At 48.7% G+C, this 14,796-nt stretch overlaps 1 protein-coding gene across 7 annotated transcripts in view; it reads right to left on the reverse strand.

The window, feature by feature from the left end:
- Positions 1-14,796, reverse strand: part of SPATA9 (spermatogenesis associated 9) — a 70,524-nt gene that overhangs the window by 7,452 nt on the left and 48,276 nt on the right. The gene's annotated exons all lie outside the window — the stretch shown is intronic.

Below are 14,796 nucleotides of genomic sequence, written 5' to 3' on the forward strand. Positions count from 1 at the left end.
CCTTCAGAGCCCAGCACTTCCGCTTTCTAGGAACTGTCCTCTTCTCCCAGGCCTGGATGGCAGCAGCCCAGTCAACCCTGAGCCAGCCCCACAAGGGCTCACGGAAGCTCCTGATATCTGTGAGGCTTGCAGATGAAACCTCCAACAGACTCTCCGCGGGAGGGTTGGCCGCGAGGAAGAAACTTGGCTGACTTTCGTCTTTACCCCATGGACAGAGTCCACGCTCACTGGGATCCACCCAGGGCCCTGGGCCTTTGAGAGGCTGGGGGCTTCCCTCACTTGGGTCTCTCGCCCTAAACCACGCCACGGTGCCTACGCAGAGGCAAAGCAGCCATGTCCGATGCCGATGCAGGGATGATTGTGTCATCCGCATTGGAGCCGCTGAGCCGATGGCCTCGTGCGGCCTGCCAACATCAACATCTCTGTCTAGAAGCCGGCGAGTCTTGGCTGGGGCCAGCACCGAAGCCCATTATCTAGGTCAGGGCGGTGAGGGCAGCTGCAGGCTGCACCCAGCCGGGCGGGCACAGGCACCAGACCGGGAGCACTGGGCCGGGGGTGTCAGAGACCGTCAGGAAATCCCACCCCACCCCCACCCCCCGACTCGCTTTCCATGGCAGAGGCCTCTTCTAGCATCCCCCATTCTCCCACCGCTGCGGCCTCAGCCCCCATACAGGCCCCAGGGCTCTGCGGAGTCGCCTGACTCAGCAGCTGCACAGCAGTGTCTCCGGCAGCAAGACGGCCGGCAGGGGGCTCTGCTGTGCCCCCTGCTCCTACGCGCGTGCGTTGCTGCGGTCTCTGTAGGTCACTGGTGTGGATCAGGTTCTGGGTAGCTCATGCTTGGCACATTTCCCACGTGCTCAGACACACGGGAGCCGCTCGAGAGCTGAGTGTGCAAGCAGAAAAGCGGCCTTGTCCAGAGAGCCCCCAGGCCAGCCTCGGTTCCCTGAGTCTCCCAAGGGGACCACACCAGGTCACAGGCCGAATGGCCGGTCCTGCAAGGGCCCCCCTGTTTCCGGGTTCCTGCACGACCTAATCTGTCTCCCTGCTACTCGCAGCCAAGAGAGAATACACTGGAATTACGACGCTCTTGTAATATGACATGAGAGACTTACAGTGCTCCAGGTATAAATGCGTCATTCCAACATTCATCACCCGCACATCAGTGACAAGACACAGCACACCACGAGGAGCTTGGGAACAGGCCAAGCTGCTTCATGCCTTCAGACAAGCCGGCCAGGCCACTGAGCGCCCCCACAGCTAAGCTTGGGTAAAGTGGTACCCTCCACGCAGCCACAATCACATCCAGCAGACTGCCCACAGCCAGGCTGGCTTTCACGCCTTCCACTTCCCCCACGCGCGGACTCCGCCTTGACACACGCAGCCCATGAGCCGGAATGTGTTCTCAGAAGCCTCTTCTCGCGGCTGTGGCACCAGGGCACGCGCCAACTGCGGGCCAGCCCATTGACCTGGGTTGAGGTTCCAGGCCCAAGTCTCTTTTTTAAAAAAGATTCATTTATTTATTTCAAAGGCAGAGCTTTAGAGAGAGGGAGACGGAGACAGAGAGAGAGAGAGAGAGAGAGATTCCATTCACTGGTTCACTCCCCAAATGACCACAATGGCCAGGTCTGGGCCATGCCGAATCCAGGAGCCATGAGCTTCTTGCAGGTCTTCCAAGTGGGTAGCAGGGGGCCCAGGCACTTGGGCCATCTTTGGCTGCTTTTCCCAGGCCATAGCAGAGAGTTGGATGGGAAGTGGAGCAGCTGGGACTCAAACTGGTGCCCACATGGGATGCTGGCACTGCAGGCTGAGGCAGAGCTACAACTCCAGTGGCCTGGGTCTCCACCAGCTGCAGCCATCCATGCAGGGAGAAGGTAGGGGGGCTGGACTCCCCTGGAGGCTGGGATTCTCCCAGGAGAGATTAGCTCTCAGGATTGCAGCTGTGGCCGGCGCTGTGGTATAATGGGTTAACTCCCTGGCCTGAAGACAGTATCCCATATGGGTGCTGGTTCAAGACCCGGCTGTTCCAGTTCCCATCCAGCTCTCTGCTGTGGCCTGGGAAAGCAGTAGAAGATGGTCCAAGTCCTTGGGCCCCTGCACCCACGTGGGAGACCTGGAAGAAGCTCCTGGCTCCTGGCTTTGGATCCACACAGCTCCGGCTGTCGCAGCCAATGGGGAGTGAACCATTGGATGGAAGACTCCCCCGCCCCCGCCTCTCCTCTTTCTATGTAAATATGACTTTCAAATAATAAATAAATCTTAAAAAAAGATTGCAGCTGGTAAAGGGACCTGAACTTACCCAGCAGGCTAAAGCAGCAGCCCTAAGCGGAAGCCACACAGAGAGTGGCCCCAGGTTGCTGATGGCCCTGGAGCAAGAGCAGAACCCGCAGAAAGGACAGTAAGCACTACCAGGTCACAAGGGAGCTCCACTTAACACTGCAACAACATCAAGTCTGCTGAAGACGTTTCAGTTAAAATAAAATTATAAAACATAAGGAGGGGCCTCTGTTGTGGCACAGGCTAAGCTACAACCTGTGACAGCAGCACCCCATGTTGGAGTGCTGGCTTGCGTCCTGGTGGCTTGCTTCTGACCCAGTTTCCCGCCGATATGCCTAGGAAAGCAGTGGCTGACGGCCCAAGTACTTGGGTCCCTGTCCCTACGCGGGAGACCTGGATGGAGTTCCTGGCTCCTGGCTTTGGACAGGCCCAGCTCTGGTTATGCAGCCACTGAACCAGTGGATGCAAGATCTCTTTCTCGATCAGTCGCTCTGCCTTTCACATAAATAAATAAATAAATATTTTTTTAAAGCACGAGGAAATTACCTGCCGGGAGTCAGACGCAAGATGAATCACCCGTGTCAGAAACACTAGGCATCCCTCAAACCTCTCAAGGAACGATCCCTGAAAACAGCACACAGGGAAGAAGATGGGAGGTGTCCCCTGGGCAGGGCGGGAGGGTTGCACGCACCTCCCCTGCAGGGGAGAACCGCATTTCCAGGAGACGGAGGAGCGGAAAGTTTGGGCGAGGAAGTCCCGGCACGGAGGCTCCGGAAGCCAGCAGAGAGAGGGAGCAGCAGGGCGCCCCGCAGTGCCCGCCCCAGCTCCCCGCCTGGTGAGGCTCTTTCGCCAGGAAACTCAGTGGAAAGCTCCGTGAGCTCCATCATTACAGCAGACCGGCAGCCCTAACCAGGGGAGCATCCCTAACCATAGTCTTCCCTGGCTTTAAACCAGCCTAGGAAACGGACTGTGACTACTTTGCTCCACAAAGGTAACCCACATAGCCTCTGTCCAGCCCCAAAGCCCCGGACCCAAGCTGCTGGGTCCACTCCATTCTATCCTAGAGGACAGCAAGCAGTCCCACGCCTATCAGACACCCTCTGAACAAGAGCCAAGGCTCATTACAAGGCAGCAAGCAGGCCCCTTTGTATCCCGCGGCAGAGGAATTACTGCGCACAAGTCCTGGCGCCTCGCTCACTTGCTCCATGCAATTCTAGGGACATTCCCCTCTGCTGCTGGGGGCTTGTGGCCAGTAGTAGCCAAGGCACAAGCCCAGAGGACCGGATATAAGGAAGTCCCGTTCTGCATCTCTTAGCATGGGGTGCTGGGTGCCAGGCACAAGCCCCAGCACCACTTCTACATGCCCTCTGGGACTGTGGCTGTTGGTGCTGCAACCCTGGAGTAACGCACACGCACCTGTGGGACCTAGAGGGCACTGTCTGCATCCCTCTGTGCCAGGCAATCCATAAGGCCTGGCATCACTGGCATATGCACTGTGATACCTGGGTGAGGACCCCACTGGCTCCTGCAGCTCTGAGACTGGGACTGTTGGACACCTGCATGGCCCCCCGCACTCCACTGTGGGGCCTATGGGACGCCCTGCCTGCAATCCACTGCTCCAAGCCTACACCTGCTGCCACACAATCCCCAATAAAACATGTGACCACCACGTGGGACCTGGGCACAGTACCCTCCTTGTACTGCAGCTCTGGGACTGGGGCTGTTGGAGCCCTATTCCACAGTCACCTGAGTTTACCTGTGTGATCTATCCCAATTGCATCCTGCAGTTCTAGGTCTGTGATTATTTGTCCTACAAGTCCTAGGAAACAAGGTGCTTGCCTGTGGGGCTGGGGAAGGCCCCATCTGCATACAACTGGCCCAGCCTCATAAAGGCTAATGCACAACCCCCAGCATAACCAGTGATCAACCTACAGAAGGTGGGCAAGGTACCCTCTGGTCTTGCAGTTCTGAGACCGGGACTTTTGGAGCTATATTTCACACGGTCACCTGAGTTCTCCCTGTGGCATGTGGGGAAGGCTCCATCTGCTGTCCACTGCTCCAGCCCCAAGCCTGGCAGTGCACAGTCCCCAGCACAGCCTGTGTGTGAAACATGAGACCCGGGTAAGATTGCCACTGCATCCTGCAGCTCCGGGTCTGAGGGTCTGCAGGATGCAGTGGAAATCTTACCCGGGTCTGAGGGTATTGGTTCTACAAGTAGTGGGAACACACGTGCTGGCTCTGTGGGCGTGGGGAGACTCTACCTCCATTCCATTGCTGTAGCCCCACAGTTGCATAACCTGTGCTTTTCAGGTGGCACCTGGACAAGGCCCCCTTCCTGCCCTGCAGCTCCAGGACTGCAATTATTAATACTGCATCCCTCACACTGGGACCCATCCGTTAGGACCCAGAGAAGACCCTACCTGCACGCCATGCTCCAGGCCCACACCTGCCAGTGCACAATCCCCAACATGACCTGTATTCACCCTGCTGGATTCAAGCAAGGCCTCTTCCATAAACCCCAGTGCTGGGACCAGAGCTCTGGGTGCTGTAAGTCCCATCACCACCCATGTCCACCAAGCAGGATCCTGGATAGGTTTTATCCTCATCACACAATTCCAGGGGCACAGCTGTCAGTACCACAAGCCCCAGCATCATTCACAACTGCTCAGTGGTCAAGGGGACAGTCCCGGCCAGCGACGCGGCTCAATAGGCTAATCCTCCGCCTTGTGGCGCCGGCACACCGGGTTCCAGTCCTGGTCGGGGCGCCGGATTCTGTCCCGGTTGCCCCTCTTGCCAGGAAGGCAGTGGAGGATGGCCCAAGTGCTTGGGCCCTGCACCCCATGGGAGACCAGGAGAAGCACCTGGCTCCTGGCTTCGGATAGGCGCGGCGGCCATTGGAGGGTGAACGAACGGCAAAGGAAGACCTTTCTCTCTGTCTCTCCCTCTCACTGTCCACTCTGCCTGTCCAAAAAAAAAAAAAAAAAAAAAAGACACACACACACAAAGGGGACAGTCCCACAGCACCAGGAATGGGACCACAGCCATGGCAATGCTAGCGTGACTGACACCCAACTTCCTGGAGACTGAAGACAACATTTGGAAGCCTACCTCCACTTCAAAGTCACACTACTACCTCCACTAATAGCTGCAAACAAATGCCTTTGATTATGGCTGAAGAAATCAGAGTTTTCACATCTATGCTCACCAAGAACCAGTGCCATAGCAACTACCTACCTGACACCCTGCATTTCAGCTACACAAAAAAGTGTTCTCCAGTGGTAGCTACTCCAGAGAGAAGGAACAGTTACAGCAGATATGCAGATGTCAGCATGAGGTCACAGGAAACGTCAAGAGGCAAGGAAGCATGCCACCTCCAAAAGAACACAGCAGCTCTCCAGAAAGAGACCCTGATCTGAAGAATGGCTGTGACATGCCTGAAAAAGAATTCAAATAGTGATCCTAGGGAAATCCAATGGGAGGCAAGAAGATATAGACAATTTGAGAAAATGAAGAAAACTATGCATGATACGGATTAGAAATTCAACAACACAATATAAATAAGTAAAAAGAACCAAACAGAAATTTTGGAGCTGAAAGGTTCAATCAGTGAAATTTCAAGAAACACAACTGAGCTTCAGTAACAGAATTTACCAAGCAAAAGAAAGAATTCTTGATCTCAAGGACAAGACTTCTGAAATAAGCCAGTCAGAAAAAATTATAAGGGGAAAAAATGAAAAAGAATGAAGAAAGCCTATGAGATATGGGCTACAATTAAGTGAACAAATATTCATATTTTAGGGATTGTTGAAGAAGAAAACATGGAAAAAGACATTGAGAACATGAAATAATAGTTGAAAACTTCCAAAGTCTAAAAAGAGATATGGACATCCAGATAAAGAAAGCTCAAAGGAGCGGGTGCTGTGGCTCACTTGGTTAATCCTCCGCCTGTGGCGCTGGCATCCCGGTCACTCCTCTTCCAGTCCAGCTCTCTGCCCAGGAGGGCAGTAGAAAATGGCCCAAGTGCTTGGGCCCCTGCACCCGCATGGGAGACCAGGAGAAGTACCTGGCTCCTGGCTTCGGATTGGCGCAGTGCTGCCCATAGCGGCCATTTGGGGAGTGAACCAATGGAAGGAAGACTTTACTCTCTGTCTCTCTCTCTCACTGTCTATAACTCCACCTGTCAACAATTTTTAAAAAATTAAAAAAAGAGAAAAAAGAAAAGCTCAAAGGATGCCAACCAAACCAACCAAAAAAGACCTTTCCAAGGTATGTTATAGTCAAATCATGAAAAGTTAAGGACAAAGAGAGAATCCTAAAGACAGTGAGAGAATAACATCAAATCACATTTAAAGGAAAACCCATTGAATAACAGTAGACTTCCCGGCAGAAACCCTATAGGTCAGAAGAGAATGAGATGATATATTTAAAGTCTTGAAAGAAAAAAACTTCCAACCAAGAACATTATATCTACTGGAGCTATGCTTTAGATGTAAAGGAGAGGCCGGCGCCGCGGCTCACTAGGCTAATCCTCTGCCTTGCTGCGCCGGCACACCGGGTTCTAGTCCCAGTTGGGGCACCGGATTCTGTCCCGGTTGCCCCTCTTCCAGGCCAGCTCTCTGCTGTGGCCAGGGAGTGCAGTGGAGGATGGCCCAAGTACTTGGGCCCTGCACCCCATGGGAGACCAGGATAAGTACCTGGCTCCTGGCTTCGGATCAGCGCAGTGCGCCGGCCGCGGCGGCCATTGGAGGGTGAACCAACAGCAAAAAAGGAAGACCTTTCTCTTTGTCTCCCTCTCTCTCACTGTCCACTCTGCCTGTCAAAAAATAAATAAATAAATAAATAAAGTACCTCCAAGACCATCAAAACTGAGACAATTCATCACCACCAGACCAGCCTTACATGAAATCCTGAAGGAAGTCCTACATTCGAGATAAGCAACATGGAGCTGGCACTGTGGTGTAGCAGGTGAAGTCTGCACCTGCAGCGCTGGCATCCCTTATTGGTGTGAGTCCCAGCTGCTCCACTTCCAATCCAGCTCCCTGCTAATGTGCCTGGGAAAGCAGCAGCAGATGACCCAAGTACCTGGGCCCCTGCAATGTACATGGGAGTCCTGACTTGTCCAGCCCTTTACTGGAAGCTCTTGACTCTTGGTTTTGGCTTGACCCAGCCTTAGCCATTGTGGCCATTTAGGTAGTGAAACAGTAGATTGAAGATTTCTCTCTCTCTCTCTCCTCTCTGTACCTCTGCCTTTCAAATAAACAAATAATTTTTTTTAAAAAAAGAATAGAACCATCATGAAAACACATAACAATACACGAAACTAACACAGCAGATGTACAAAAGGGGAAGAGAAGGGAACCCACCCTTATCATGGTGCAAAGCTACCAAAACACAAAGATAAATAAGAGAGGCAAAAAGAAGCAGCAAATATATAAAGCAATCAGTAAGCAAGCAACAAAATGACAGAAACTGGTTTTATCTATCAATATTAACCTTGAATGTAAATTGATTAAAGTTCCCAGTCAAAATATATTGTGGGCCAAATTTGGTGGGGGGAGGCATAAGACCCAGCTATATGCTATCTATAAGAAACTTAGATCATAGGTAAAGAAACATATCAACTGAGAGTAAAGGGCTGGACAAAGATATACCAGGGAAATGGAAACAAACACAAATGCCAACAGCTATGTTCTTAACAGATAAGACAGACTTTAAATCAAAAACTGTAAAAAGAGATGAAGAAGGACATTATATATTGATGAGATGATTAATTCAGCAATATGATATATCAGAAATATATATGGACCCAACGCAAGATTATTAGACAAATAATATTAGATCTAAAAGGAGAGGTAAACACCAATACAGTAACAGTGAGGAACCTCAAACCTACCATCATCAATGAATAGATCATACAGACAGAAAACCGACACAGATACATCATGGTTGGAACAATAGCATAGAGCAAATGGACCTAACAGATATCTACAAATATTTCGCCCAACAGCTACAGAATAGATATTCTCTTCATCTGCGCATGGCATGCTTTTTAAGATAGACCATATATTAGACCACAAATCAAGTCTTGGTAAATTTTTAAAAATTGAAATCATACCATCTATCTTCTTAGACTCCAAGAGAATAAAATTAGAAATCAACAACAAGAACAAAAGAAAATTCACGAAATTGAACAAAATGTTCCTGAATGGCCAATGGATCACTGAAGAAATTAAAAAACAAAACAAAATAATTTCTTGAAACAAATGAAAATGAAAGCACAGGGCTGGAGCTGTGGTGCAGCAGGTAAAGACACCACCTGCAGTGTCAGCATCCCATATGGGCGCTGGTTCTAGTCTCGACTGCTCCACTTCCCATCCAGCTCTCTGCTATGGCCTAGGAAAGCAGTAGAAGATGGGCCAAGTCCTTGGGCCCCTGCACCCGTGTAGGAGACCCAGAAGAAGCTCCAGGCTCCTAGCTTTGGATCAGTGCAGCTCTGGCCACTGCGGCTATTTGGGGAGTGAACCAACAGATGAAAGACTTCTCTCTCTCTGTCTCTGTCTCTGTCTCTCTCTCTCTCTCTGCCTCTCCTTCTCTCTCTGTGTAACTCACTTTCAAATAAATAAATAAATATTAAAAAAAGAAAATGAAAGCACAATATAGATATAGCAAAAGCAGTATTAAGAGGGAAGTTCACAACAATAAGCATGTAAATATTAAAAAAATGAAAGATCTCAGACAGTCTAATGATACATATCAAGGACTTACAAAAGCAAGTACAAACCAAACCCAAAATAAGCAGGAGGTAAGAAATAAGAAGAACCAGAGCAGAAATAAATGAAATTGAAACTAAAAAATCAGTACAAAAGATCAACAAAAGGAAAGTTGTTTTTGAAAAGATACACAGATAAACACTCAGCAAAGAAAACATTTAACAAAGAGAAAAAACTTCAAATGAAGGAGACATTATAACTAATGCCACAGAAATACAAAGGTCCCCAAGAAACTAGAAATATAACGGTTCATAAGAAACTACTATGAACAACTATATGCTAACAAATTGAAAAACCTCTAAAAAGTGAAAGACTTCTGGATCCATACAACCTACCAAGATTAAATTAAAATGATACATAAAGTATAAATAGATTTATAACAAGTAATGAGATTGAAGCAATAATTAAAAGTTTCATATGAAAGAAAACTCCAGGATCTGATAGCTTTACAATTGCATTCTGCAAACAATTTAAAGAGGAACTAACTCCAATGCTTTTCACGTTATTGCAAAATATTGAAAACGATGGAACTCTGCCAAACTCTTATGAGGTCAGCCTTACTCTGACACCAAAACCAAAGACACAACACAAAAAGAAGACTACAGACCAATATCCTTGAGAATATAGAGACAAAATTCTCAACAAAATAGTAGGAAACTGAATCTGACTCTGTATCAAAGAGATCATGCATCAGGATTAGGTGGGAATGATTCCAAGGATACAAGGATGGTTCAACCTTCGCAAATCAGTAGACATCATAAATCACACCAGCAGAATGAAGAGCAAACACCATGTGATCATCTCAACAGGATGCAGAAAACACACTTGATAAGATGCAACTTCCCTTCATGATAAAGACCCTCAACAAAAATTAGGCACAGAAGGAACATACCTCAAAATTATAAAGGACATACATGACAAATCCACAGCCAATGTCGTAGCAAGTGGGGAAACACTGAGAGCATTTCCTCTCAGATACAGAACAAGATGGGGATAGCCACTCTCACTGCTCTTATTCAATACTATATTGGAAGCATTAGCAAGAGCAGTTATGGAAGAGAAAGAAATAAAGGCATCAAAATTGGAAAACAGGAAATCAAAATAGTCATGTTTGCAGATGACATGATTTTGTAGGTGGAGAAACCTAAACACTCCACTGGAAAACTGTTGGTACTGATAAACCAATTCAGCAAAATTGCTGCGTACAAAATCAACAAAAGCCCAGCATTTTTACATGCTAATAATGATCCTACTGAAAGAGAAATCAAGAAAGTAATACCATTCACAATAGCTACTAAAAATTTAAATATTTAGGACTAAATTTAACCAACAAACAGAAAGATCTCTATGATGAAAGTTATAAAACTTTCAGGCCGGCGCCACGGCTCACTAGGCTAATCCTCCGCCTTGCGGGGGTTCTAGTCCCGGTCAGGGCGCTGGATTCTGTCCCGGTTGCCCCTCTTCCAGGCCAGCTCTCTGCTGTGGCCCGGGAGTGCAGTGGAGGATGGCCCAAGTGCTTGGGCCCTGCACCCCATGGGAGACCAGGAGAAGCACCTGGCTCCTGCCATCGGATCAGCGCGGTGCGCCGGCCGCGGCGGCCATTAGAGGGTGAACCAAAGGCAAAGGAAGACCCTTCTCTCTGTCTCTCTCTCTCTCACTGTCCACTCTGCCTGTAAAAAAAAAAAAAAAAAAAAAAAAAGTTATAAAACTTTCAAGGACACACACAATAAATCAAGGACATAAAAATGGAAAGATATTCCTTGTTCCTACTAGAAGAATTAATATAGTTAAAAATGTTGATAATGCCTAAAGCAATCTATAGATTCAATGCAATCCCTACCAAAATAATGATATACTTAACATAATCAGAAACAACAATCCTAAAATTCACATAGAATCACAACAGACCCAGAATAGCCACAGTTATCTTAAATAAATTAAAATCAAGCTGGAGGCATCACAGCATCTGATTTTAAAGCATACTACAAAATTATAGTAATTAAAATTGCATGGTACTGGCATAAATACAGACACATAGATTATAAAAGCAGAAGAGAAAGCCCAGAAATTAATCCACGTACATACAGCCAACTGAGTTTGGATAAAGGATAAAAGTGCCAAGAATATATGTTGGAGAAAGGATATTCTTTTCTCTTTTTTTATAGAGATTTTATTTATTTATTTGAGAGGTAGAGTTACAGAAAGTGAGAGGGAAAGTCAGAGAGAAAGGTCTCCTGTCCTCTGGTTCACTCCCCAAATGGCCGCAACAGCCAGAGCTGCGCCAATCTGAAGCCAGGAGCCAGGTGCTTCTTCCGAGTTTCCCACACAGGTGCAGGGGCCCAGGGACTTGGGCCATCTTCTACTGCTTTCCCAGGCCACAGCAAAGAGCTGGACTGGAAGAGGAGCAGCTGGGACTAGAACCAGTGCCCATATGGGATGCCGACACCGCAGGCAGAGGATTAACCTACTGTGCCATAGCGCCGGGCCCGAAAGGATATTCTTTTCAATAAATGGTGCTGGGGAACTGGATATACACATGTAGAAGAATGAAATTAGAATCCTACCTCTGACCATATACAAAATCCCCTCCAGATGGAGGAATGAGCTAAACATAGAACCTGAAACTATGAAATTGCTAGAAGACAGAAGCAGTGCAAGATATCGGTATAGACAATGATTTCTGTTGGGGAAGACCCCAAAAGCATGGCAACAAAAGCAAAGCTAGACAAATGGGATTACAGTAAACTCAGCAGCTTCTGCACAGTCTAGGGAACAATCAACAGAGCCAAGAGACATGCAACAGAATGAGAGAAAATATTTGCAAGCTACTTATCCAACCAAGGATTAATATCCAGAAACATATCGAGAACTCAAAGAACTCTGCAACAGGGGCCGGCGCGGGTGCGTAGTGGGTAAAGGCGCCGCCTGCAGTGCTGGTAACCCACATGGGAGCCAGTTCAAGTCCAGCAGCTCCACTTCTGGTCTAGCTCTCTGCTGTGGCCCGGGAGTGCAGTAGAGGATGGCCCAAGTGCTTGGGCCCCTGCACCTGCATGGGAGACCCGGAAGAAGCTCCTGGTTCCTGGCTTCAGATCAGCACAGCTCTGGCCCTTGCAGCCAACTGGGGAGTGAACCAGCAGGTGGAGGACCTCTCTCTCTGTCTCTCTTTCTCTGCTTCTCCTTCTCTTTGTGTGTAACTCTGAATTTCAAATAAACAAATAAATCTTTAAAAAAAAGATGAAATAAAAGGTTTCTTTTAAAACAATGAATGGAGACCATACACAAATAAGTGAACTCATGTGCCATGTAATGACGCCTTGGTCGAGGACAGTCCACCTGAGTGACTGCGGTCCCTGCCCAGCAAGTGTAAGTGCACTCTGATGACAGAGTTACCTAACCATGCAGCTCTCAGAACAGACCACCATCACTGAACAGCGTGTGACTGCCTGTCTCCAATGTTAAAAGAGATCTGTTTTAAAAGATTTGGTTTAAAATGTGATGTAAAAGAGGCTCTGGCCTTGTGGCACAGTGGGTTAAGCCACCTCCTGCAATGTTGACATCCCACATCCAAGTTCTGGATTGAGCCCAGGTGCTCCACTTCAGATCCAGCCCCCTGATAACGCACCTGGATGGCAGCAGAAGATGACCCAAGTCCTTGGGCCCCTGCCACCCATGTGAGAGACCCAGGGCACAGTAAGCTAAGCTTCCAGCATCCCATATGGGTGCCTGATTCTAATGCTGGCTGCTCCTCTTCCAATCCAGCTCTCTGCTATGGCCTGGGAAAGCAGTAGAAGATGGCCCAAGTGCTTGGACCTCCACACCTGCATGGGAGACCAGGAAGAAGCTCCTGGTTCCTGGCTTTGGATTGGCTCAGCTGTAGCCATTGAAGCCACTTGAGGAGTGAACAAGCAGATGGAAGACCTTTCTCTCTTGTCTTTCCCTCTCTGCTATAACTCTGCCTCTCAAATAAATAAAATCTTAAAAAAAAAAACCTCATTGAAAATCAAGACAAAAAAACAAATACATCGTATATATATATGTATATTAATATATACACATATAAAGCCTCTTATATAATATATATTATATAATATATTGTATATATCCTCTCCTTACTGGAGAAAACGAAACATAGAACTTCAACTGAAAGATTCTTCTCCCTGCCACTGAGTTTCGGTGAGTGTCGGGAGACTACTATGCACAGTGGACTTCCCTCGTTCCAGTACAGAGCAGCTCTTCTGAGCAAAGGACGTACTGAGAAAGCAAACAGCCGTGGGAACCAGAGACTGTGCCCACCTGGGAGAGACTGAGAGGACTCCCCGGCCAGGTGGCACACACTGAAGGCCTGCTCCCCCACACCCCCAGCGGTGACTGATCTCCCTCTCTCTTTGGAGAGAGGCTGGGCAGGGGGGCCCAGTGTCCCCAGGAAAAACTGAGTCATCCAGTCTCCTGTGAGGCAACCGATCACCCACCCAGCTCCCAGGGGATGAAGTCGCATCAAGCACCACCACACACTCCTCTGCATGAGGGCTTTGCTTCGAGAAAGAACATCTGTGTCTCTGACGCTCGTGTGTGTGTGTGTGCGTGTGTGAGACTGGCAGCTAACTCCCCAGCTTGTAAGTAGTGGAAAATTCCAGATGCTTCACCGTTCTGCCTTAGCAGAGGAGCAAGAAGGAACACTCCAACATAACAGGCAGTGACTTTAAACTTGGTTTCACAGTAACTTCAGGAATACTCTTTTTAAACATGTTTTACATTTTTTCATCTACTTGAAAGAGAGGGTTATACACACACACACACACACACACACACACAGATCCTCCATCTACGGGTCTTCTCACCAAATGCTCACAACAGTCAGGGTTGGGCCAGGCTAGGAACTCCACCTGGGTCTCCTACCTGAGTGGCAGGGACCCAAGCACTTGATCCTTCATCCACGGCCTCCCAGGAACATTAGCCAGGGGCTGAATCAGAAGCAGGGCAGCAAGAACTCAAACCAGCACTCGCACAAGGGCTGCAGGCAGCCCACACGGTCTCTTCACCCCTATGAGTGTGACAGTGTAAGGAAAGGGACAGCACAGCAGGATATAGGATTCACAAAGATCCCTCAGTGGGAGCTGAAGGTGAGGTGGTTCAGTTGTATTTCTGTTCACTGTCTAAGGAAAGAGGAACAAGGCGTGTCATTCGAGGATCCAGGGATCAACACAAACCAGTTTTTACCTTCTCAGACAACAGGCATCACAAGAGAGGCTTTAGTCAATGTTGTTCTCAGATTTCTGGAAACTTCGACATCTTTGGTTAAAGAGAGACACCTCCATAATAGGTAGGTGTTGACCGTGGCCAACATCTCTGCACCCTTTCCCTCAAGCACCCAGACGTTTCCATCTGCCCACTTCACTCTCAGGTCCCGTGGTCCCAGAAGGACCCAAACTCCACTCCAAGGGCTGGAGCAGGGAGTGGGGTCCCGGGCCAAGTGGGCGCATCCAGTTTCCCTCACTGAGGGGTGAGCACTGCCACAGAAGAGTTTGCAGATTCTGCTGAGGGACCCCCATGTCAAGGCCTATCCTTCCTGCTGCCACTGGGCCTCAAACAGCTGTGACCAGAAGGGGAAAGCCTGTCTTGGCATGGAGCCAACATGGAGAAAGTGGAACCGAGAGCCCAGAGAGAAAGCAACAGGATCCAGATGACCTGCACCCGGCGACGTCTGTCATCTGAACAGCTCTGTGTTGGCTACACAAGCTAACACCTCTCTGCT

The sequence above is a fragment of the Oryctolagus cuniculus genome, chromosome 14 (assembly GCF_051225735.1).
Source record: "Oryctolagus cuniculus isolate XC-2025 breed Fujian yellow rabbit chromosome 14, ASM5122573v1, whole genome shotgun sequence".
Classification (NCBI taxonomy): Eukaryota; Metazoa; Chordata; class Mammalia; order Lagomorpha; family Leporidae; genus Oryctolagus; species Oryctolagus cuniculus.